At 39.7% G+C, this 26625-nt stretch overlaps 2 protein-coding genes across 9 annotated transcripts in view; one reads left to right on the top strand and one right to left on the bottom strand.

Annotated features, from left to right (window-relative positions):
• The window catches only part of MED12L (mediator complex subunit 12L), a 323628-nt gene that overhangs the window by 153504 nt on the left and 143499 nt on the right, over positions 1-26625 (bottom strand). The gene's annotated exons all lie outside the window — the stretch shown is intronic.
• Positions 44-26625, top strand: part of P2RY14 (purinergic receptor P2Y14) — a 51741-nt gene continuing 25159 nt past the window's right edge. The window contains exon 1 of one of the 2 annotated variants that reach the window (XM_049099607.1): positions 44-181. The gene's annotated coding sequence lies outside the window, so the exon portion shown is untranslated. Of the gene's footprint in view, positions 300-26625 lie in introns of both variants that reach the window. The other variant, XM_049099605.1, reaches the window with a different exon arrangement.

Below are 26625 nucleotides of genomic sequence, written 5' to 3'. Positions count from 1 at the left end.
CAGCCTTAAGTTCCGATGGACCAACTGAGCAGTGACAGGAGACCTATTATTTTGCGGTTTCTGTCAAGTTCCTGATTTTCATCTGCTCTTGAAGACGAGCAGGAACTCGGCGCACAGGCCTAGTCTGGAGCATACCCTGAGACACTCTGAATTGAACTCGCAGGCGCAGGGCCCCAGGCAGGTAAGGAAGCCGCTTCCCGGCGAGAGAATGTGAGCAGGTGTGAAAGGTGCATGGGGACAGAAATGATCTATGAGCTGACAGCAACAGGGCCTGGTGACGCCGGATGACCCCATTCTCAGTAAGTCACTTTTTGTTTGAGATCTGTAATGGGTTGCTATGGGAGTATATTTGCTCATACGGAGTCGGGAAACCAAATGTGAGAGATTTTATCATTGATGGCTACTTATGATGTCCAGTTGTGGCTGTTAAAATCTATCTGCGAAGAAGAGCTATCAAAGAAAATGCCTAAAAGGTATTTATCCAGGACAAACATTTTAAAAGCTTCGAAATGTGTATCAAAATTGCCTCTAAAAACTATAAAATCAATTATGACAATGCTTATAAGCTAGTGTGAGTGCTTTTGTTTGCAGTTGCATGTATGCCTAGAAATATAGTTATTATCCATATGTACATATATAGGTAAAAGCTTTTATCGTTGTTACTGGGATAACTTAACCCTAATAATACCTAATATGATATTTATTTGCCTCTGGAGATAATTATAAGCTACAAAAATATCTCTCCTGAGCACAGCAAAAATCTGAGTTAATATGTTACTTATTATGGTAGATGACTAATCAGCTAAATTATTTCAAATACTTTAAACATTATGAATTTAAATTGTACACAGGGGAATTGACACAGATCTACACTGTGAGCATATTCAACCAAACTCATGCAATCCATCTAGCCCAGAAATATTTTTTTAAGAAAGTACACCTAATCCTATGGAGACAAGGAATCAAAAATATCACATAGTGGGGGAAGAGGGGGGCACCTGGATGGCTAAGCCGATTAAGTGTCCAACTCTTGATTTCAGCTCAGGTCGTGATCTCAGGATCATAAGATCTAGCCCCACAATCAGGCTCCTTGCTGGGCGTGAAGGCTACTTTAAGTTTCTCTCTCTTCTTCTCCCTCTGCCCCTCCCACCTCTTTAAAAAAAAAAAAAATCACACTGGCCCAAAAAAAAAACAAAAAACACACCAAAAAAACAAAAATAACAAAAACTCCTCACACCACACTAGAGTTTACATATTCATCTTATTAAAACAAGCAGACTTGAAACAAATTTTTTAGCCCTAAAAAAACTTAAATACCTGATCTTAACTGACAAGTTAAAAAAATAAGAACACATAATGTACTCACCATAAAAATACCAAAATAATGTTGATTTTTGAGCACATGAATTTTATGCTTCAATAAATTCTATAAATATATAAATTCACATAGAATAGTATGCACACACATACGCAACTGGTAAGAGACACAAAAACTCTGAGCTATCGTGTCCGTAATAGTGCGGTAAGGAAGAAATGAGGGGAACCAAGATACTCAAAGCATGAAGACCCAATAAGGGGAAGTGGACAGGGTATGGAGAAAGAATTACCATTTGCTGAGATGTTGTAGTGCCCATTTTCCACTTGAGGAAGCAGGTAGACAAGACATAACTCATCCTCACCAAGGCCACCCAGCCAATCTCACCATGAGCCTGAGTCCGCTGAGAACATGGAAAGCACTTGTGCTCCATTCATGGCAGCTCTGAGGCCACAGGGTTTCAATCAATTCAACTTCACCACTGCTACACCTACTCCCTCCCCTTCCACCCCCCTCCACCAAATCACTAATCAGCAGGTCCTAAAATCCTCTTCAACTACTTTCATCCTCAATCACATATTTGTAGGTTAGTACTTATAATTCTCTGGCTATAAGAATGCTCAATCTGATATCAGGAACATATACTGGGGGGCAAGCTATACTTGAAACATAAATTACAATGATCCCTGACATTCTTAAACACAAGTTGGGGGGAAGTGGCAGCAATAGAAAAAAGTCTCCTAAAATCAAGAGAATTGGGAGAAAGATGGGGGGGGGGGGACGTGCAATTTAAAATACCTAGTGAGTACACTAGGAAGCAAGGTACTAAGTAAGTACCTTCTAAGAGGCCAGGCTACCAAGCTCCCTAAGTCCCATTCCCTGATGTAAAATTCCCAGTTGATGCTGTTTATCTGGGGGTCCTTACTTTGAGAATTACCAATCTACAGCTGAAACCCACTTCACATTTGCCTTACTAATAACACTGTCTACAATGTAAGCCAGTTAAAGACAGGGCAAAATAATGAATAAATGCTTAATAAGCAAAACCACCATATAATCCCTATATAATTAGATATGACATTGTTCTTATCAGAAAAAGGAAGAAAGGAAGCAAGGAAGGGAAAAAGAGAGACAAGGTATATTAGATCTAAGATCTGGAGTCGGCCTTCTGGAGTCAGCTGCAAGACAGAGGAATAGTGCTGCCTCTAGAGTGAATTTAGGGTGGAGGCTTCCTAAGCCTCTATCTCTCTGGTAAGAATCCAGAATCACATTTATGTCATTTGGCTTCCGCATTTCCTTGAAAGTTAGGTTGGTATCAAGTAAGCTGTCTCAACTTCCCAGGATGAACAGTTTCTGGAATCCCAAGAACAGACCAGTCCCAGAGATAAGAGGCTGAAGCCAACACAAGCTTTTTCTGCCATCCTCCTTATGGGTATCCTCACTTGCAGGGGGCTCTCTAATAGAGGACAACTGGACAATAAGGAGAGTTTGTTTCAAATGAAAATCACATCATCTGCATAAGAGCACCTTAAAGAGCCTTTTTAGATAGGGCAGTGGTTCCTAAAATGTAGTTCCCCAGACAAGATGCATCAACAGCACCAGTGAACTTGTTAGATAAGCCACGTTTTGACCCCAGGACTACTGAATTATGAAATGTTGGGAATGGAGCTTGGCAATCTGTGTTTTAACAAACCCTCTAGGTGATCTGCCGCACATTCAATTTTGAATCCCACTGGGTAAAAGCACCATACATCCTGGGACAGGGTTGGGCACGACTGTAAGTAGTATCCCACCCCCACTTCCTACTTGAGAAGCATCGTGGTTTGGACAGTTACTTATATGGTCATCCTTACATTTCAGATTAAACAGCACAAAGGGGCTTCATTGGTCGGACTCTATTTACTACTTGGGATTTCAAATTAGCTTCAAGTCTGCTGCCACATGCTGATACTAAACGCACAGCGTCCCTGAGTGCTGAAAAATGCATTGCCTCATAAAAGTCTAGGGGACAGGGCTAGAGAAACCAATTCAGTAGAGGTATCCTAGCTTTACCAAAAAAAAAAATTACTAGCACTACATAAAATGCCCAGCTTCCTAAGTAGTATAGGGGATAAGTCTCCTCCATCATTACGTTTAAAATCCTTCTAACTAAATATTCTGGCTCAGGGCACCTGGGTGGCTCAGTTGGTTAAGCGTCTTAGGCTCAGATCACCATCCCAGTGTCCTGGGATACATTCCCACACCTGCTCAGCAGGGAGTCTGCTTCTCCCTCTCCTTCTGCCACTCCCCAATTGTACACTCTCTCTTAAATACATATCATAGATAGACTGACAGATATTTTCTGTCTCCTCTACAGAGCGTTCTCTTCTCCCCCTGAGCACCCTCAAAAGTACAAGCCTAGCAGGTAATTTACTAGCCTTATTTTTATGATAATTTAGCTATATTAATTTCCAGAAAAACCAAGTTTTCCACAAAGCTTCCCAATCCCACCTGTTCTTTTAAAGGCAAAGTAAAATGTTGGCCATATGCTTTTGGATCGGATCAATTTTTCATTCCTTTGAAATCCTTTGTCTTCACACAACCTAAGCGAAGTTGCTGTTTTTTAATTCAACTCTAAAGTCTTCCATCTGTTGTTTCTGAGAAGCATCAAAGGCCTCAGACACCATGTTCCAACCCTTCATCTCCCAGATAAAATAATCATAGAGGGGTAGTAGCTACTACTCAATTATATAACACCTGTTGTTGAAGTCATGATCTCAAAGAGACAAAGATCGGGTATTTGACTGCTCAGATTTGACCCAAAGGAGACTGTGCACTTTGGTGTGGTCACTTGGACAAAGAATCTGATTCTCAGACAGCCTGCGGGGCTCAGCAGTTTAGTGCCGCCTTCAGCCCAGGGCGTGATCCTGGGGTCCTGGGATAGAGGCCCACGTCGGGCTCCCTGCGTAGAGCCTGCTCCTCCCTCTGCCTGTGTCTCTGCCTCTCTCTCTGTCTCTCATGAATAAATAAATAAAATCTTAAAAGAAAAAAAATCTGATTCTCAATTTTCCAGGATGACACACATTTATTTTCATCCTGTCACTGGACTATAGCAACAATTAGACACCCAACCTGTCAAGTTTTCTTTTATTGTGGGAGAGATACCTATGCTTTTATTGTGAGAGTAGGACTCACCCACTGCTTACAGTCTTCCCAGTGAGTGAGTTCAGCCTTAAGATCAATGGTTGGTACATGAGCTCACCAAAGACTTCATCTGAGGAATGTTTCCATCCTGCTACAGAGAATGAATGAAATCTTCACATTCTAGACCTATTTCAGTCATTCATTCAGTCAACACTGATTCCATAAAAATGTGCCCACCATGATTCTAGATGCTAGGTGTACCTCTGCAGGCAGCAGATTCCCTGACCTCATGCAACTTACATTCTAACAGGCACAAGGACAAGCCATGACCCCTTCAATTCTTTCTCTGACGAAATGATATTTATCCAGTTATGACAAAAATCTTTGGGCATACTTTAATGTACTAGATTATATTTTGATTTTGATTTATAGAGATTTGAAGGGAACTCATCCCATTAGAAGCCAAACAACAATTATGAACTTGATCTGATCCCTGACCTAACGCTGTTAGATGCTAATAGCCCTACGTGCACTGATGACAAAAACAGGATATGGAAAATGATACAAAATTCAGTTAAATATCCTAAGAGATGGCTGTAGCATTGAACATTCTCTTTTTCCTGGTCCTGAAATTGCCTATCTAGGTTTCTGCATAAGGATCTCACTGCCTCTTTCCTTATGTCAAGCATCTCTGCATGTACCAATTTTACAGAAGTGAAAAAAGGAAGAGAGAGGGTATGTTCTGAGATCAAACGAAAACCTAAAATGTAAGAGTAGCTGTCTTGTTATCACGGAGTCTATGAAGAGTGTGAACACAGTAGCCAGCTCTTTCACCAGGGCCACTGAGACAGGTAGCAGGTCAACAACAAAAAAAGGGAAACAAAGTCAGAATCATTTTCAGGAAAGGAGATCTCCTTTAAAAACATTATTTTGTCTTAAAATACTTAATGTACACACTACTGCCTAATCTTTTGGACAAGACTTTTTTCTTTCTTTTTTCCACCACCCCGAGTAATTATCCTTCATTAAACAGAACATTACCATAATGCCAGTCATGTCTAGTTTTTTGGTTTATTTCAAGTAGTAGGAGAATTTTAAAATATTTAAGAAGCCGTGTGAGTAAAAAACACAAAATAAAAAACCCAGACCTAGATTCTTTTTTTTTACGTCTTTTCAGATTTTATTCCATGAATATTTCATTTTATAATGCTAAAGTCACATATGTATGTTAGTATCTTTCTTTTTTCATGTTCCATCATAAATGACACAAACATTCTTGCAGAACACTAACAATTCTGCAAAGTTATTATCCTTAATAGCTTCCTAATATCCTTGTCCCGAATCGGCCTGTTATTTATCTAAGCAATCCACTAATTTGAGACATGTTCAGTGCTTCCACTGTTTTGTTATGATAAATAATATACTGATGAATTCAAATGTTGTTCTGTACATAGGGGTTTTGTTTTTAGTAGTATCTTTGTACGCTAGAATCACAGGGTCAATGGAGGTAAATGAAGGTTTCGATTCACATCACCAAACTGCCTTCCCTAAAAACTGCACATGAGGGACACCTGGGTGGCTCAGGGGCTGCGTGTCTGCATTTCCTGTTTGACCTTTTCCTGAGAGCCAATGTCATACATATTCCCTGCCATCTTTCCAATACCCTATACCATTTACACATAGTTTACAGTAGGCTTTCAACAGCCTTACTGCTCTAAAATGTAAGTTTTACACCTTTGATTTTTTTCCCCCTCACTTAATTTAGGTTGGAGCGTAAACTACATATGATAAAATGGAAAGCAGGTTTCAAATGTAAATTAAATAAGTTCTGACACCAAGTAAACACCACCTAACCTACTATATTTTCCATCACAAAAGTTCTACTATATTTCTTTCCACTCACAGGTGTCCACATTCCCCATTTGTCACTAGACCTTAGTTTTACCTGTAGGAGAATTGCATTTAAATAGAATCACATAGTATATGCCCTTTGTGTCTGATTTCTTTTGCTCAATTTAACGTTTCAAGACGACTGAGATCGATCATACTACTGGCATGTGTCATTCCTCTTGATCACTAAGTGGTGTAAGTATACCATAATTTCCTTATTTATTTTAATCTATTGATGAACATTTGGGTCATGCCCAATATCTGCCTGTTACGAATAGAGTTGCTATGAACATTCTAGTAAAAGTCTTTTTATGGACATACGCTTTCATTTCTCTTAGGTAAACAGCTAAGGAATTAAATTACTAGCTCATTAGCTGTATGTTAACTTGATTACAAGTTACCAAATGGTTTTCCAAAGTAGATTTTCTGCTCCAACTAAAAATTATGGAAGTACTAGTTATTCTATTTCCTTGTAAACAGAATTGTCAGGGTTTTTTTGGTATCTGTGGGTTTTTGTTGAAGTGGGGTTTGAGGGGTTTTCTGGGGCTTTTGATTTGTTTTTTTGTTTTTTTTTTTTTTTTTGCCATTCTAATGGGTGTTAAGTAGTATCTCATCATTTTAATTTGCATTTCCCTGATGACTCACAATGCTGAACATCTTTTCAGGTGTTGCCTGCTCAAGTATCTTCTTTTGTGAATTGTTTCTTCAAGTCTTTCAGCCATTTTTTTTTAATTGAGTAATAAAAATTCTTTAAGTAGTCTGAGTCCTTTAACTGAGGTATTTATTATGAATTTTTCCTCCCAATCTGTGGTTTACCCTTCATTTTCTTAATGGTATCGAATGAAAAGTGGAAGTTTTTAAATTTTGACAAGGTATAATTTATTAACGTTCTACTTTATGGTTAGTGCACTTGGTATCCTAATAAACTGCTGCCTATCCAAGGCTGTGAAGATATTCTATGTTTTCCTCTAGAAGCTTTAGGGTTTCGGTTTTATATTTATATTTAGTATATAATCCATTTGAATTACTTCTTTGATTCCTTATTTCATTTGGTAATAGATCTCTGCAGAGAGGAAGTGATCTAAAAGCAGTGTTGGCACATTTATAAATGCCTCCATAGGTTAAGAGAAATGCATTTTGAAAACCTGTTATAAAGGCCTATGCTCAGTACCAGGGACATCCTGGATAGAAAACCTACTAATAGGAACAAAGTTATGAATGTGACCCAATGAAGCAACATAGAATATCCAATTGAAAGTGATGGTTTGGCCCTGCCTTATGATAAGTTTTTGACTTGAGTAGGGATAATCCAAAGTTCCCATTTCTTTATGAACAGCAGTTTAATCCAGCACAGGAAACAGAGAACAGTTTGCTCACGTTATTTTCTTCCTCTTTGAATATACATTAGAACAATTACCATGTCATTAGTATAGACTGAATTCCCTTTAATGAATTAGGCTCCATAAAATCAGTCAAGTGATTCCCAGCAGCTCTGTTGAAAACTGACCTTAAAAGAATAAATATTACTCTCAAGGGACATATTTTCTATAGCCTAAAACATACGCATCATTTCATAAGATTCAGATGAGTTTTAAAAACGTTTTACTAGTATTTCTTCTAGAAAACATGGCAACTCAAAGCATAAAGAGAATTATTCCTGCTGTTCAGATAAAGAATATATTACCTAATGCATCTTAAAATAAAGCACTTCAAGCTACTGCCTAGAGACTTTACTAAGAAAACACAAGATTGAGAAGAGTTTTTTTCCTTTATTAGGGCTTGGAGAAATTAACAAATTAATGAGGATCACAGAACATTTTTTAAGTGCTTAGCAATGCAGCCGATAAAACAATCTACATGCTAAGAAATGAACAGACAATTCTGAAGAGCTGCTTCCTTGCTAACACTGAGCCAAAACACACTCCCTGTTTAGCAAGTCTCATTTCTTATTACCTGCCTTAGCACTGAAGTTTCCACACTACAACTGAGGAACTGCCACAGGAAAACTCCGTGCATCCACCCAAGGACCTAGGCACACATTTGTAGCTTCCACATCCTCTATTTTTAATGACTGCCAAGATTCGCAAGCTCACATTGCTTGAAAATTATCAACAAGTTTCTTTTTTTTTTAATTTTTATTTATTTATGATAGTCACACACAGAGAGAGAGAGAGAGAGAGAGAGAGAGAGAGGCAGAGACACGGGCAGAGGGAGAAGCAGGCTCCATGCACCGGGAGCCCGAAGTGGGATTCGATCCCGGGTCTCCAGGATCACGCCCGGGGCCAAAGGCAGGCGCCAAACCGCTGCGCCACCCAGGGATCCCTCAACAATAGTTTCTTAGAATTTAGGGTGAGACAGAAGAAGAGAAAGCACCATATAAACCCGGTATTGTTCCTTTTTGAAGAGAAAAGGAGTTTTCATGTCTAGCTACTTACATGTGGTGAAGTTACGCATCTAAATTCCTTTCCTCATCAAGTATTTTCAATTATCGCCATTCCCTTAATAGCACTCCATTACTTTTACGCCTAAATGTAGAATTCTTTCCACAGCCGAAGGTCAGAAAGAATGAAAGCAGCCAAAAAAAAAAAGAACCACTCCCAGTAAGGAATATTGTCTTAAGCCATATATTCTAAGAAGTGCTTAGTTAATGGTTCCAATAACAGTCAAAATAAACTTTTCATTTAAAGAATATAAGAAACTAACATTCTGGAAATACACTCCAGAATGAGCCGCCCAGACTGTATTTAATTAGAAAAGTTTTCTAGTACTTTATAGCACTGATATACTTCACGAATGCTAGCCATGAAATAAATCTTAAATGCCCCTAAAATCCATTTTAAATCACATTGAAAGCACCGCATGAGAGACTGCAGGACTTTCAAGTCAAGAGGGATTGTACAGAAGTTTTCGAATCCTAAGGCATGCATGCGAGGACTGAGCACACTACTTCCTCCCTAGGCAGAGGTAGCTTTTCTTTCAAAGACCATCTGTAGCATTTTTTTTTCTTCTCACTTTTGACTTTCTTAACAAGCAGACACTTGCCCAGTGTGCATGCTTTATTTTCCCTGTGCCAAACCACCAAGTCCCAAAGCTTTTCCCCCAGGGCTGGAGTTCCGTTATACTGGTATGTTTGTATCACTGATTCATGCACTTCTTAACTTAAAATCTTCAAGGTACTAGAACATAAGAGAATATTCAAAGAAAATAACCTGCAGCTCCCTCTCCCATCCCTTTCTCATACAGCTAAGACTAATGTGAAAATCAAAAAAAATAACCTCTCGCCCCAAAAGGACTCTACTATTATATAACATCTGTTTTTTTGTGCAAATACAATTTTAATTATGTCTAAAGTCTAGGCAAACGGAGTTTAACGTTAAGTTGATTCACTCAACAACAAACTGCTTTCCGTTTGGGCTGGTCCTGTGACTATGAGCCTAGAAGATACTTCAGTTTGTGATTTCCAGACACATTCACAAACTTATTTGCATTTTAAGTTTGATTAAGTTCATGTTCTCATTTTAACAGAGGCCTTTGAGTCCCTCAGAAATAGAGAGCGTGAAGAGAAATCTAATTATTTAAGAGGAATCAAATGAGTCTCCCCACAAACTCACCAAGCCAGGGAGCTGCCATTAGCATGAAGTTTCCATAGTTGTGTTGTACCACAAACAGAAGTACTAAGGACAAAGAAGGAACTGAAAGAGGGCAAAATACGATAGCATCAAAGCCAAAGGCACCTGTGTGCACTGCCAAGTAGAACATATGCCGGGGGCTCTGGAACTCCTGTAGTTAAGTCCAAGACACAAATAATCAAACGTCCCCTTGGACCAGAACTAGTCTGGTCAGTTCAACTAGACTCATCCGGGCCAGGATTCTCCTGCCTCTCCCTGCCACCTTCAATTCTCAGGGACAAGAAGCCTTGTTCCAGCCCCTCCCATTATTCCCTGGAAAGGTGGGAGACCCCTCTAAATCAGAGTTGTTATGACTATTTGTCAGGAGGACCTTCCAATCCAACAAAATCTTAGAACATTAATACATCAGATACAGAAGCAGAAATGATCTTGATGAGGCTGGGGGGAGACTACTCTGTCAGCCTCCCTCAAATGCTCCCCTGGAAAGCCCTTGAGCCCTGCCCAGAAGACAGCCAGGAAGAAGTGTGAAACTGCTGCCCACATGCTTCCTCATAAAGAGTATTATTATGATGAGCCAGCTGTACATTGCCTGTTTTGCTAGTGGTGGGAGGGGTGGGGGGAGAAGCCCTGGACATCCAGTACAACTGCCATCACCGACTTGACTTGAAAAAGGATTAGGGACATAGAATAATCTGCAAGTGGGCATTTCAGATGACAATGAAGACTCACAAAAGTGTTTTCACGACGTAAGATATAAATACAAAAATACAACTTAAAACTAGAAAAAAAGTGACACTCAAGGGCAAGAAATCAATCCACGGTACTTTTTGGCTTTTTGAAAAATTCTCAGAAACTATGTTTGTACTCTGAAAAACAAGCTGAACGACAGAGCGTTTCTCTGACCTCTAAAAAGATTTACTCTCGGCTTCTGTGATCAATATTCAGGCGAAAGTCTCAAAATAGATCATCATACATTATATTCTACAAGCTTCTCCCCTTCCTTTATTCCTTCCTTCATTAGTTCAACAAGTATTCATTGAGTACTTCCCTTGTGCCAGGCACTGTTCCAGCTGCCGGAGACACAGCATTGAAAGAGACACAGAGCCTTACTTCAGGAGCTCATAATCCTGGGGAAAGACACACACTAAACAAATAACCCAACAGCGTAATGAGTAGTTCTGCAATGAACAATCACTGAGAAGAATGGGGGCTGGACATAGGGTAGAGTGCCCTGCTATGGGGCTATCAGGAGCAATCACAATGAAATGAAGAAGACAAAGAGGGAGGAAAAGCATATGCAAAGCCTACAAGATGGGCTGACAAGTTGGAGGAGGGCCAGCAAAAGCAAGACGACCAATGCAGCTGCAACAGATGGAGGCAGGGAACAGGTGCAGGGCAGGTGCCAGCCAGATAACAGAGGGCCATTCAGGCCATGATCAAAATCTGGATTTTTATTGTGTTATAGGAAGCCCTACTTCACTCCACTTCCTTGGGTGGTTAGAGCAAAGGAGCACCAAGACATAATTTGTCTTCTCAGAGGTCCCTCTTGTACTTGGCTGGAGAAGAGGCCATAGGGGTACCTCGGGGAGAGGGGTGTGGAGGCAGAAGGCCACATAAGAAGACTCCTGCTTCCCAGCACTGATGATGAACTGAGAGAAGTATTTAAACACATAAATTAAATGGCAATTTGAGGAAGAATAATTTCAGAGAAAAAGCATTCCATTGAATATAAACAAGGAAACTCTCCGTACTGGGGGTTATGAGCACTTTATACAATTAGATACCAACTAATGAGTTTAAGTTTGAATTTCTGAGAGACTGGCCATAAGAAATTTTCAGTAAGAGGGCTCAGATGGCTTCCTCTTTCTTCTCTGCTAAAACACACCCTTCCTACCCTTATGAAAAGGGTTCGGTTCTTTAAAACCTGGGACAGTGTGCACGATAATTATTTAATTTTACACCAGAATGATCCCAAAGCCTTCCTGATACCCACCAAATAAATGTTAGCAAAATAATAGAAATAATTATAGTGGCGGAACTGAAAACCAACCTCAAAACACAATCTTCAAAGTTATGAGGGGAAAAAAGGAAGGAGCAAGGAAATGACATATATTTATAATAATGAGGAAAATATGAAATAATCCCAACACATATCAATCATGAAATGGTTACAACATGATTCTTTCCTCAATGGGATGGTGTGCAATTATTCAAAAGAAAATAGTAGAGCTTTAAAACCTGACATGGAGAAGTCACCTACGTATATTGGAGTGGGTTGGAGGTTGGACACCACAGTGGGTAAGAGATCTCAACCTCTGTCCACTGTTACCTACCTTTCTAATATTTAATAATTACTAACATCTATTGAGTGCTTTCTACATGTTAGGCACTTCACTAATACTATGAGAGTATTATACCTCACTGAAGTCTTATAATAATCCTATAGGGAAAAGTTATTCTCATTTAATAAATCAGTTAAAGTATTTTAGCCAGACTAAGCTGATAAGTTGGGTAGGTCAGATTTGAATCCAGGTAGTTCAACTCTGCAGTTCACAATCTTAGCCTCTATATTATTTATCTCTTAGAGATGAGTCCTTATTCGTTGGTTGTATTAAATCAATTCACTCTTGGATTCTCTTTCAAATGACATTAAAGAAAAAATATCCACTTAGTGTTCTGGGAAATGATTTTAAGGAAAATTAAATAAATGGTGAAACATGCAAAGTTCATGACATTTTGAAAAGTCTGTATGACCCAAATTGGCGTTAAACTCGAGATCAAAGTACAAGGCAACTTTACAAAGAAGTCTGTTTTATTTATTTATTTAAGATTTTATTTATGTATTCATGAGAGAGAAAGGCAGAGACACAGACAGAGGGAGAAGCAGGCTCCATGCAGGGAGCACTATGTGGGACTCGATCCCGGGACTCCAGGATCACACCCTGAGCTGAAGGCAGGTGCTTTAACCCGGAGCCACCCAGTCATCCCACAAACAAGTATTATTTAAAGGTTTCGTGACTGATAATGATTCTTCTGTTGGCCCTCACTATAGCAAATTATGAAGGCGATTTCATACATTTCCTTTCCATTCAAGCTGCTTATGAATGTTCAGAGAAGGTAATGTTTATTTTATGAAAAGAAAAAAGATTTGAGAGAGAGAGAGAGAGAGAGAATGTACAAGGGGGTTGGGGGTATAGGTGGGCAGAGAGGGAGAGAAACTCAAGCACACTCCCCGCTGAGCCTGGAACACAATGCGAGGCTCCTCTCAACACCCCGAGATCATGACCTGAGCCAAAATCAAAAGTGGGACACTCAACCAACTGAACCACCCAGGCACCCCAAGAGAATGTACTTTTTAAACAGATGCCCATCATTTCCAGGCAAGCTGGGAAGGTTCCAATCACTAGGCATTCTGTTAGCAGCTCCACCTCTTGATGACACTGGACTGGGAAGGATTTCCAGGTGAAGCTGATAATTAGCCATCCAGATCACTCAAGGGCGATAGGCTGTCCTAAAAGCCTAGGACCTGGACACACTCTGGAGTTGTTGTTCTATCTCTGTGCCCACTTGACCCAACAAAAACGCCCTCCTCCTCACCCCTTAACCCATTTATCCATGGGTCTCCTCTCCATCACACCACCACCCAGCAGTAATCACAGAGTGTTTTCCAACCATCCTAGAAGACCAGTAGAAAGGACATATTTAAGTCCAAGACTAGGTCACCACCCCCACCCCCATCTGCAATTTAAATCTTTATCAGCTGAGTGATCTTGGGCACAACGCTTAACCACTCCGTGCCTCGCTGTCCTTATTTTATTAGGTATATTAAGAGAACTTACTTTGTACACTAGTTATCAGGTCTTAATGAGTTAACATAAATAAGGAATTTAGAAGAGTACCTGGTATGTTATAAAAACTCATTACTAATATTACTAGTATTACTACTGTTATCATAGTACATAAGTGGGAGACAAACTCCCTTCTTGTGCCAGACCATTTACAACAAATAACTAGTTACTCAAGGATAAATTTCCCAATGATCTTTTTTTTTCCCCACTTCTCTACATTTTCTAATTTGCCTAAATGTGCCTTAATTTTTTAAATTAAGTTATTTAAAGCAAACAACTTAAGAATTAGTCTTCACTAAATTCCCTTCCTACCCTTCTGGCTGGCTGGCGGGAGTGGGAAGGGACCAGACTCCCTACCACATCAAATCTATGGCTGTCAAGACGGCCCTGCAGGTACCATGGTGTTATTCACCACAGAGCCCAGGACTAATGTCTGGAAATTTCCAGAGTGTGACATTTCCATAAAGAAAACTGGGGGCAAACCACAGACCAAGGTTACTTATGCTACTGCAGACAAATTATCATCAAATTCTCAAAACAAAACAATCACTGATGTATGACTTAGAATCTAATAATTCGGGGATCCCTGGGTGGCGCAGTGGTTTGGCGCCTGCCTTTGGCCCAGGGCGCGATCCTGGAGACCCGGGATCGAATCCCACGTCGGGCTCCCTGCATGGAGCCTGCTTCTCCCTCTGCCTGTGTCTCTGCCTCTCTCTCTCTCTCTGTGACTATCGTGAATAAATAAATAAAATCTTTAAAAAAAAAAAAAAAAAAAAAAAAGAATCTAATAATTCTAGTAGGATATACTCTGAAAATTAAAAACAGTTTATATCAGAATACATAACCAGGGGTTTTCCCAATCTCCCACTATTGGATAAAATGTGTTTGTACATTCTGGTTGAAAACAAATTATAAAAGGTCTTCACAACCTCAAGCTGCTACAAATTGTTGATTTACTAGGGATTTTCAAACTGTAACACACCTGCTAAAACATGTATCTCTGGGCTTTGTTTAAGGGGTGGGAGTCTGGGTCATTCCTGAGAATTTGCATTTCTAGCAAATCCTCAGACAATGCTGATGCTCCCAGTCCAAGTCCAGGGAATCATACCTTAAGATTCAGTGATTTAAGGAATTATGTGGGCATTTTGGCTTTATCCTAAGGACAAGCAACCAATCTCTCCTAACAGTAATATAAAAAACTAATGGCCATCTCTCCATCACATGCCAGTGAGTTGTCTACCTAGTAGGAGCCATTCAGTTTTGGCTTCCTCATCACCAAACCTTCCACCTCACATTTTAGGTAAGGTATACTTGACTATCATTTTAATTCAATTTGACAAATATTTATCAAATTCCTTATATCCAATTAGAGATTAGAAACTAGATTTTGATATTTGTATAAAACAGTGGCTGCCAGTCTATTTCCATCATTGCTACCACCTCTGCCTTTTTCGTCTCTTCAATATTCAAAATTTTCTTTTTATTTTTATTTTATTTATGATAGTCACAGAGAGAGAGAGAGAGAGAGGCAGAGACACAGGCAGAGGGAGAAGCAGGCTCCATGCACCGGGAGCCCGACGTGGGATTCAATCCCAGGTCTCCAGGATCGCTCCCTGGGCCAAAGGCAGGCGCCAAACCGCTGCGCCATCCAGGGATCCCTCTTCAACATTCATACATGCAAAATATCTCCCTACTCAGTCTTTTTTTTTTTTTAAGTTTTTTTATTTATTTATGATAGTCACACACAGAGAGAGAGAAAGAGAGGCAGAGACATAGGCAGAGAGAGAAGCAGGCTCCATGCACCAGGAGCCCGATGTGGGATTCGATCCCAGGTCTCCAGGATCGCACTCTGGGCCAAAGGCAGGCGCTAAACCGCTGTGCCACCCAGGGATCCCCCTACTCACTCTTATACACATATATTTTCACATGAGTTTGAGAAAAAGTATAGAAAACTCCACCTCTCTCACTTCAGAATTAAATGCATAAACAAACATGGCTCTGAAGATCTAGATGGTCCCCCTAAAAGAATCAAAGCCAATGTCACAGGAATCACCAGGCCATGCCTGACCTGAAACACATAGAATTAAAGGGCCGAGACACCTCCATGACGACCTCAGTCTGAGGAGATGAACAAAAGGAGGCCAGCATCATGGCCTCAGGATAAATGTCAAGGTGAAGTACCCTGCAGATGTCTTAGCTTTGACTCTAATTTAGTGTGAGTGCAACCACAGCTGAGATGCATTCTGAATAGGAAAAAAATACCTACTCATTTACACAAATAAAAAGTTTATTACTTTTTTTTAAGATTAGATCCTAACTCCCACATCCTCAGGACAACGATCATCAGGGAACAAAGCTGGCCAACATTAAGTTGTACTTAAGTAAACAGTCATTAAAAGCTAGTTTTAAAGGTATTTGTAGAGCTAGGTGAAGAATTAAATAAGAGGTGAACTTAAGATCATTTTAGATAAGATGACCTTTTGACTCCTCTTTCCATGTACAAATACCATGTCCATTAAATTTCAATAGCCCTCATTTTTTTTTTACAACTAAAACATACTCCTACTCAGCCACCAGAACCCTGCCAATGACTTCCCTAGCCACATCCATCAAGATAGTGAGGACCCACTACATCTCTGGCAGTTAGCTCAACACTATAGTTGGCCAAAAAAATAGAAAACGCCTAAGGTCCCTTTCTAGAGTATGTTCAAACCTGAAATATTTATCACAATAAAAAAGGGAATTAATTCCAAATCATTTGGAAATAAAACATAGGGATCACAGAAGGGAGAGAACAGGATAGACTGATTAACTGTCAGATTCATGAAGGAATCAGAATTAGAAAAAAAAAAAAAAAAAGATCCAAGAAAGAATACAATGAGTCTACACTGTAAGCCAAGACTCTTTAAACTTTGGTTTGGAAAAGCAATGTGTTCATTCAGTGGTTGGAGAAAGAATCCTCCTAAAGACTAGCACGGGGTATTTATACATAGAAGATGCTCAGTAAGTTGGCTCATAGCAAAGGCCAATCCTCTGTCATAGCATTCACTACAAAGAGGGACATGGTAAATTCTGTCTTGAAGCTCATTTTAAGGTTTCAGATAAGTCCTGGGCTTTCAAAAGATTTTAGGTATTCAACATTTCTATTCTATCTAAGACGCTTGGATGGCTCAGTTGGTTAAGTGTCCAACTCTTGATTTCAGCTCAGGTCTTGATCTCAGGGTTCAAGCCCCATGTCACTGGATGCCACATTGGGTGTAGAGCCTACATTAAAAAAAAAAGAAAAAAAAAAAGAAAAAATAAATTCTATACTGTCTACCCGAAATGTGCCTTAGAGTAAACATATGTACTGGTTTGTCTAGGGCAGCCCCAGTTCACTCCTGCAGATCCAAGTTAATTATAATTAACACTCACTCTCAAAAGCATCCCAACTTAAAAAATAAGTTATAAGATCACTCTAACCAGATCCATTCTGGCCAAGCCTTTGGTAAATGAAATCCCTTCAAAAGCATTTTCTGCAATGATGTACTTCAGGTCAGAAAGGTTTATCCTCAAATCTTAAAGGTAAGAAGAAAAATCTATCACAGTTCAAAAGGAGGACCTATTTCTGAAAGAAAGCCAGATGTTCATAGCACACCACCAAGCACACCGGTCTCAATTCACTGGTTTTGAATTACTAAAATATCTATGAAACTCGTGGTTGCATGTTGTGGGATAGGCTTATTCTACAACAAATACATCTTCTAGAATGATATGGTTTTCCAACTGTATTCCTTAACCATAGCGAATCACAGACATGTCGTGGGGGCAATGGTACAGAACGAACAGCTAGGCTAACCCCTACCCGCATCTCTACCTGCAAAAGTTATACCATCTATTTTATCCACCAGGACTTTACCTAAGCTTTCAAAAAGAAATACCTGTAGTCGGCTACTCAAAACAAAACAAAAAAAAAGTACACATGTATGCACAGCTTTAGAACTAATGTTGCTAGAACCAGAGTCTGGACAAACATTTTAGAAAGACACTAAAAGAACTGCAAAAGAATAATAATAATAAATTAATTAAATGTCTAAGAATTTTAAGGAGAAAAGGATCTTAAGTAACTCAATATGCTCATTAAAACTGAGGCAATGGCGTGGGGGAGGGGGGTGCGACATCTGGCTGGCTCAGTCAGTGGAGCACTTAATGCTTCATTCTCAGGGTCCCGAGATCGATCTCTACTTTGGGCATAGAGCCTACATAAAAAGAATTTTAAAAAACAAAACGAAACAAAAAAAGTGCTGAGGCTTTAACTGAGCCATTGAGCATATGAGTAAAAAGCCTATTATCACAGCGTCATCTCCATCCTCACTCTTTGCCCACCTCTGTCCATCTTTTGCCCACAATCCCCCAAACCCGGCTATTGACATGAAGTGCTCAGGTCCTATTTGCACAATCTCTACATGGTAATGCAACTATAAAACACGGTTGGATGCCCAGCAATCAAAATGCTGGAGTCTGTTTCTAAATATGCCTACCAAAAAGCAGTGGGGGTTGAAGAGAATACAATTATCCTAATTTGAAAAAAAAAAAAATTCAACAAAAATCAATCAAAAAATACTAGTATATACAGCTATACTTTGTGGCACAAACTATGTGTTCCATGTGTATTGTTCCACCTAATTCACTCAGCAACCTTATCAAGGAGGTGCCGTTATCAGCACCATTTCTCAGCTGGCAAAGGGGAAGAACAGCACAGACACACCTGACCCTAGAGCTCCTTGTCTACACCTTCTCTACCCAGCAGTGCACAAAGACTTGTCTCAAAAGACTCTACAAAGACCAAGGCACATCAGCTTTTGGTGCTAGATCTAAAGTGAACAAGGGTAGAAATAAAAAAATTCCCCAAGTTTCTCGGGATGTGTCACAGCTCTGGAGATTACTAGTCACTCTAAAAGCAGCAGCTTAGAAATGAAAATTCTCATTTTCCTGCTCCAAGGGGTACCTTGAACTTGACCCAGGGCCAATCCCAGGCTGCACTGCATTGATCAGTCTTTTGTTCCTCCTTCAAGGAGACAAAAAGAAATTTTCTTCACTTGGTTAATAAGCAGCATATATAATGGAATATACTAAAAATTTTTGTGTCAGCAAAGCCAACCAACAGGGCTAAAGAAAGTGGTAACATTTCATTACAAATAATGATTGTGCTTTAAAAAAAAAACAAAAACAAATAATGATTGTGAAGCTCTGGAGTATTTGATTATACCTCTGACCTAGCTACCCCGTACCTTCCAGATCTTTCAGATCCACTGCAGGGTGGCCTCAGGCAGTGTAGGAACTCCCACTGTATGCCTCTGAATGATAATGACTCCCAAAAGTTGGCCTACAAATGCCTCAGAGCACCACAAAGACCCACAAACTGGAATGGTATAGATACTGGGTCTGCACCCTCACTAACTTTTATCTTATAAATAATAAAGTCAATTTCATGCCAGAAAAACTGAACTTGAGGCCAAAACAAATTGATTCTTATGTTGTCAGCATACGAAATGCTTAAAGCAAGTTAGAGAGAAAAGGTGGGAAAGGAAGCCGCAAATATTAGTTACCATTCAAATCCTGTAGCATAGAAGAGAAACTTGGCATTTAAAAATCTGTCTGAGTCTCCTCTATGCCAAATGGTCCAGATGACACTTAAACAGTCTGAACACAGGCCAGAGGAAAATTATAAGATACAGATCCATAAATATTATAGTTAAGCTCAATTTGAAAATCATGTTTTCTCTAAGCAATCATTACCTTTTAGAGATAATAAGAAACCAACCCCCTAAAATGCAAGCTTCTTCGAGATTTTTTTTTTTTTAAATCTCCATCAAGGAAATACTACTTATGGAGGGCAACATTAAGGCTGCTCTTCTTCTCTGTGCCAGGCGTACAACAAATATTTTGAAGTAAATATTATTATTGCTTTTGTATAGTTCATTCCAAGGAAGAGACTTCTAAGACCCAGAGAGGTAAAGTGTCCAAAGCTACACACCTACTGTGCGCCCAAACCAGTGTCCTAAGGCCATCTTCTCAGGGGACCTCAGTCTCAACTAATCACACATGCTGACTCCCATATTCCCAGGACTATGGGTCAACAAATGTTTCAAATGCCCAAAAGAAAACTTTACAGCGGCAAGATCCTACAAATATTTAAACTAAATAAAACCTTGCAATTGGCATACAGCAGAAAAAGTAAATTAATGTTGTAGAATAAGAGCTCCAGAGAAAGAAGCTAGATAAACATGCCTTCCAGGCAAGGTCACTTAGAAACCACTCCAAACTTAACAGATCAAAAAGGTCTACAAGCTCTCAATCATTTTCTTTTTAAAACCACACCATTTTCCTATTTCAGAAGTAGCTGTATCATGTGCAGTTTTATTTTGTTTTTTTAAACTAAGTGCCTCTAAGAGAATGGTAAGCATCCTAACTCCTGGCAAACAGCACAGACTTCATATGTGGATTGATAAGTAATATCTGGTTTGGCAAATGCAAGAAATCATTTAGCAAATTCAAACATTGTGTTTTTCCCCTATGGCCAACCCATTAAAAAATTTAAAAAAAGAAAAAATTTTAAAAGAAAAAAAAAAAGGAACATAAAAACACCTAAGCCACTTCCCACAAAAAGCCAGAATGGATTAATAACCAGTCAGCTGAACAAAATAATTAAAAAAAAAAAAAACCAACTCATTCATATGAGCTTTTGTTTTTCTTACCTAATGAAAAATGTTTCCTGCCTCTCCTCAGCTTTAAAACGAGAGACTCATCTAGACATCAGGAAATAATCCATTAGCATAGTAAGCAGCATAGTCTTTCCCTGCAGGGCAGCAGTCTAATGGGATTCCTGGCAATGGAGAGGCTTTAGGACCACACATTTTGTCTACACTAATTAAAAACAGTGGAACCCTAAAAATTTTCTTGAGTTAGCAAGAGTGAAGAGGAGGGAGATAAAGGGGATCAAGAGATATAAACTTGCAGTTGTAAAATAAGCTACAGAGATGAGAAGTACAGCATGGGGAATACAGTCAAAAATATCGTAATAACATTTGTACGCAAATGGGAGCGACGCTTAACATGACAAGCACTGAGTAATACATAGGATTGTTGAATCACTATGTTGTACACCTGAAATTAATAGAACACTGTGCGTCAACTAAACTTCAATTAAGAAAAACAGAAAGGGACAAAGGGACCCGTTGAGGAAAGGGGTGGGAAAGGAGACACCCAGCGCCCTCGCCAAGGGCCTCGGAGAAGCCAGGCCACAGACTAAACCAACTCAGGGAGCCTTCTATCAGCTGGGCCTGTCTTTAAAGGTGTGAGCTCACCAGGTGGCTGCTTACTTCTGCCTGAGAGTATGTTTATAGTTCAGCAATACTTTTCCCAAGGTTACGTATGGCCATGCCATCTGAGAGAGCGTTCCTATAACCACGGTCACTGAACCCAGGACCCACTCTCAAATTTGGATCTTTCCTTTAGAAATCAATAACATTTATTAAAGCTGCAAAGCATAGCCCTCTGTTTTTACCATACAGTCAATGACAGTACATTTTCAAGAAAATTGTAAAGAAATAAGTAGCCTGTGATCACACTAATAAGAGCCCCTGCCATTTACGGACCACCTATTTTGGCTGGGCGCTACGATAAGAAAATACACACTGCTTCATTTAACCTTTCCAGCAATTTTAATGCGGTACATGACACCAGACCCTTTAGGTCTAGATTTAGAGAAACTACGGAACAAGCCCAAGGTCTCCTGGTTGATCAGAGGCAGAGCTCTCTCGTGTACCCAAATTTAACTTTCTCCAAATACCGTTACGTGGGAAACTGCAAAGAATCACAGATTAACTCTGACTCTGTGTCCACGCTGGACAAATTCCCTATGATTTCTATCTTATTTTGTCCTGAATGGAATGCTAGCCAAAGATGGTCAAAGGTTTCACGTCAGAGGCCAGCTCTGACGAACTGAGACCTCCAGGAAAGGACTGGAAGGCTGCAGGAAAAGGGGCAGTGTTCAGTTACAGACATCTGTGAAAGGCATTGGTGGCAGAGATGCTCGGCCACCGGCCAGTCACACCCCACATCCTGATGAGAAATATCATGGAACCACCATGGACTTTGTCTCTACTCAGTGCTCATTATCTAGACATCCTCCCTTCTGAACATAAGTTTAGGTAGATATTTAAGTCATACTGTCACACATGAGGGTTACCAATTACTACAGTATACTAGATACCCCCCTCATAGGATTTTTACCAACACAGGAGTCCCTGCCTTCCTCCCACATCCTGACAGTTATTTGTTAGGTTTTCCTCAGACTGCATCTTCTTTCATGAACTTGTTCTCCTAACAGTCTTCAGCTCTGCCAGCCAAACCCTAGCCTATCTATTTAGGATTCAGAAGCTTTTATGTTCTAAATGATTGCCTTTATTTTTAAATAAACAAAACCCAGAGGCCTGCTTATCAAATATGAAATAAGTCTTCTGGAAAAACTACAAAAAAAACTACTGCAAGGTAAAGGATCAGAACTTAAGGCTTTTCAGAGCGATAAGCTTCAACTAGAAGAATCAAAACATAGTTTTGGAAGGGGGTATATATGTGACTTTCCCAAGACAGCAGGAACTGCTATTAAATTAAGTTGCCAATGGGCGCCTGGGTGGCTCAGTCGGTCGGTCAAGCATCCAACCCTTCCTTTCAGCTCAGGTCAGATCAAGCCATGCATTGGGCTCCACACTCTGTGTCAAGTCTGCATAAGATTCTCTCTCCTGCCCCTCTGCTCGTGAGCATGTGTTCTCTCAAATAAATTAAAAAAAAAAAGAGCTGCCAAAAGCAAAATGCCTAAAATAACAAGATAGGTCTCTCCAGGGAAATATAACAAAAAATTACTAAGAACAAGGATTTTTCCACAGACATTTCCCCTGTTGAGTTATAATGCTACTAAGTATCTATCCAGCAAAAGTCATATGCATTTATGCACACCTGGACTTTACATATTTCTCTAAATACAGCTATGGGCAAAAATACTTTTAAATGTATTCTTGTTCGTACAGCTAAGAGCTGGACTAAATAAGGTTTGGCTCAAATTACAACATTGAAGTGATGAGGAGAGCTAATATTTACACAGCATGTTGACATAGCATGAGTAGCTGAAAACTGGACAATGGGCAGCCTGCACCATGAGGGAAGCCTACCCTTGCTAGACCAAAAGGGCATGGGTTCTCCTGGTCACCAGAGGAAGCTGGGGGATTGCAATCCCTTTCAAAGCATGGGAGGCGCCTCAGCCATAGATAACATTTACACAGCTCTCATTATATGAATATGTGATACCAAATTTATCTAGAGACTATGGACATAATTACCTGGGTGAGGAGAAGTGCTAAAGAGTAAGGGAGCTGAAACTTCATCTTCCAAACAAAGAAGTCAACAGATGTTACTAAAAGTCAAGATCCGTCATTTATGTAAAAATACAAGGGTTAAAAACTTAAAATGATGGCTACAAAGTGAAAAAGGTAGCCACTGAGGCGTAGGAAAACAGCAAGGGCTGTTACCTTCCACTATAAGATTTATATAATGATTTCTCAGAGGACATAAGTGCATAACTTTGATAGGAATTTTAAATTAGTTTAATTTGACTTAAATAAATCAATGCACACATACCTACGGAAAATGACGTCTAAATTGCTTAGGCTAGGACAAAAAAGAAGGAAAAATAATGGAAGTCCTCGTTGAACACATACAATCACCTTTTTATATCTAAAAGACTTTCCTTTATTCAGTGAGCTAGAGTCTTAGAAGGCGAGGTGTCTATGGATTGCTAAGCAAAAGGATAATAATGTGCTAAGCACATAAAGCCGGCCTGGACAGCCTTGGCAATCTGGGGTGACAAAAGCTATAGAAAAATCACTTGTTCTCCTGGCTGACAGGTCTAATGACACCATGAATAACAGGCTCAGGGTACAGCATCAAAAGATACACTTTTCCCCAAACCAGGTGAGACAACCATCTGTGACACAGTACAAGGTCTGAGAAGTGGCCTCATCAGAATTCAAATTAAGCCATGCAGGAATTCAGAGAGGGGTAATCACTCATTCATCGTAACTGGTAAGATAAGGCAAAGCTCCATAAACAGTGGAGTCTGAGCTGGGTTTTAAGGGATGCATAGGAGTTCAACAGGTAGTGACAGAAGATGGGACCTGTTCCAGGATGAGGAAATAGCTTAACAAAGGCCAGAGGTGAAAAAATCAAATAGATGGTGTGTTTGGAAATGGGACACGGTCCAAGCCACATGGAAATGCACATTACATGCTGGTCATTGCCTCAAGTGGAGAATGCGGGGAAGGGCGGGAGACTCCTGGGACAGTTCAGTGGCTTCTGGCAGAGTGCAAAACTATTGACATGATCAACTCAAATATAATAAAAAGGGGTATGCTTCTAAAATTAGATGGGAATATGCCCTCTGTGTTTGCTTAGGACAGATTTACATCCCAGACACTGATCTTTAGCTCATTATTCATGTCATGCTTGTCATGCCCCCAAATTTTCCCAAGTCCTTAGTTTTGTGTTAGCAAATTCCATCAATAGTTTTTCCTTATAATTCCCCAAGAATGAGGAATTCATAAGACTTAAGAGATTTGGGTTTCAGGTACCTTCAGTTCTTCCTTCAACTTAAAAGTGGAACACCATTACAAATGGTCAAATTCTTAAAAAAAAAAAAAAAAAAAAAAAAAAATTTGTTCCTTTGGCATTCTCACGTAGTAGATGTTCCCTTCAAAACTGCAATCATGGGGCACCACGGGTGGCTCAGTTAAGCATCTGGACTCTGAATTTTGGCTCAGGTCATGACTTCAGGGTCATGGGATTGAGCCCTCAGTGGGGCTCCACGCTCAGCAGGGAGTCTGCTTGAGATTCTCTCCCTCCACCCATCCCACTTGTACTCTAAATTGATGAATAATCTTTTAAAAAATAAAACAAATATTTTTTTAAAAGATTGCAATCATAAATTGAGCCAACTTTGATCCACACAGCCCCAAATATTAGTTTTGGTTAAAATACACACATCTGATTCAAGGTTTCTATGTATCTGAACAAGCTGAAGCAATTACCAGACTACAAACAAACCTATTCCTGCATATCAAATTGAATATTTATAAAATCAGTTCATTTTTTACATATAAATCGTAAGTCTTCAAAAATAAAAGTAAGCCTACTTTTCCTCTGCCCTGTATCAATGTTTACAAGTCTCATTTTTGAAACACAAGTGTTACAAATAAATCTTAGAAGAAAAAGAAAATTAAGAAGGCAAGAAACATCTTTACTTTTGGGTTCTTCTAATCCATGAGTAAAAATGGTAGGTGCTGAAGATACAAAACTGACAACATATGCATCTTCATCAGCTCCTGATCCATGTGAGAGAAACAAAGAGAAGATGATTAAGGAGCACAGGTGAAGCACAGTTCTACCCCAAGGCCCTTTCAGTACCTGGCCGACAGAAAGTAATCAATAAATAAGTTGGCTGATTAGATGAACAGATGGATATAATAGGTTGATGGAAGGGTTAATAATATTTTTGGGTAACAGGAAAGAGGATATGTTTACCCAGCATGGCAAGCCAGTCACAGCTTCTCAGAGGAAGAGTAGGCCAAATGGCATCCAGAAACAGTGATTCCACAGTATAATAGGATAGGGCGACTGGGTGGCTCAGTCAGTTAAGCAACTGCTTTAGGCTCAGGTGATGATCCTGGAGTCCCAGGATCAATCCCTGCATTCGGCTCCCTGCTTCTCCCTCTGCCCCTCACCCTCTCCTCATGCTCGCTCACGCGCTGGCGCACGCACTCTCTCTCTCAAATAAATAAACAAAATCTCTTATTAAAACAAAAAAAGAAATAGACAAATTTACTAAATAGTTATCATGTTAGCACATTTTAAAAATAAACACATGCAATGTAGAATCTCAAAGGCATTTTTCCTTAGGATGAAGCCAAACACTTAATTTTTAAGAGGACTCCATGTAAACAAAAATCAAATATAAATAGAGATGATGTGTGGTTATAATGAAAATTGACAAGTACCGAATAGCTGACATTTTAAAAATAGTTCAAACTTGGGATGACCCAGGGAAAAAAGGAGAGAAGAGATATTCTGGGCAGAGAAAAAGGCGTAAGCCCAAGCAAGGAGGCAAGAACCATGAGGATCTGCAGGGAGTTGAAACAAATGGGCAGGGCTGTAATGTAAAGCTGAAGGCGGGTAGTGGTAGATGAGGGCTAGATCTGCCAGGTTCAACGGGATGAATTTGCCTTGTAAGGTGACAAGGACCCACATAAAGGACATGGCTACATTTATATTTTAGAGGGATCCCTCTCATGGATGAGTGTAGGGCAGGCACTGGAGAGTATGTTGGGGTAGGGAACACAGGTTTAGTGGGAATCATAAACAAGAAATATTTAGCTGTTAAAAAAAAATCATCGGGCTTTGGTGATTGGGTATGAGAAGATGAAATCACTGAAGGATAATTTGATGGTTTATACCTTGGATAACTAATAGACAGTAATATCTAATAAAAGGGCTTAAGTGAGAGCTTTGAAGGGTTTTATTTTGTGTGACAATGATAATAAGCATGAGTGATAATGAGCATGCTATCCTAAGAGAAAGGGAAAGAAAGTGGTAAAATGAATAAAGTGGATGATACAAGTCCAAATCAGATGAGTTCAAAGTAGATAGTGTATGAGACTCAGGCCCCCCCTTCCTCCTGAGAGGTAGTATGATCGCATCAACCCAGAGTACTGTGTAAGAACAGTGAATCCCA

Source organism: Canis lupus, chromosome 23 (assembly GCF_003254725.2).
Source record: "Canis lupus dingo isolate Sandy chromosome 23, ASM325472v2, whole genome shotgun sequence".
NCBI classification, from domain to species: Eukaryota; Metazoa; Chordata; class Mammalia; order Carnivora; family Canidae; genus Canis; species Canis lupus.
The sequence above is the reverse complement of the archived record's forward strand: the minus strand, read 5'-3'. Positions and strand labels throughout refer to the sequence as shown.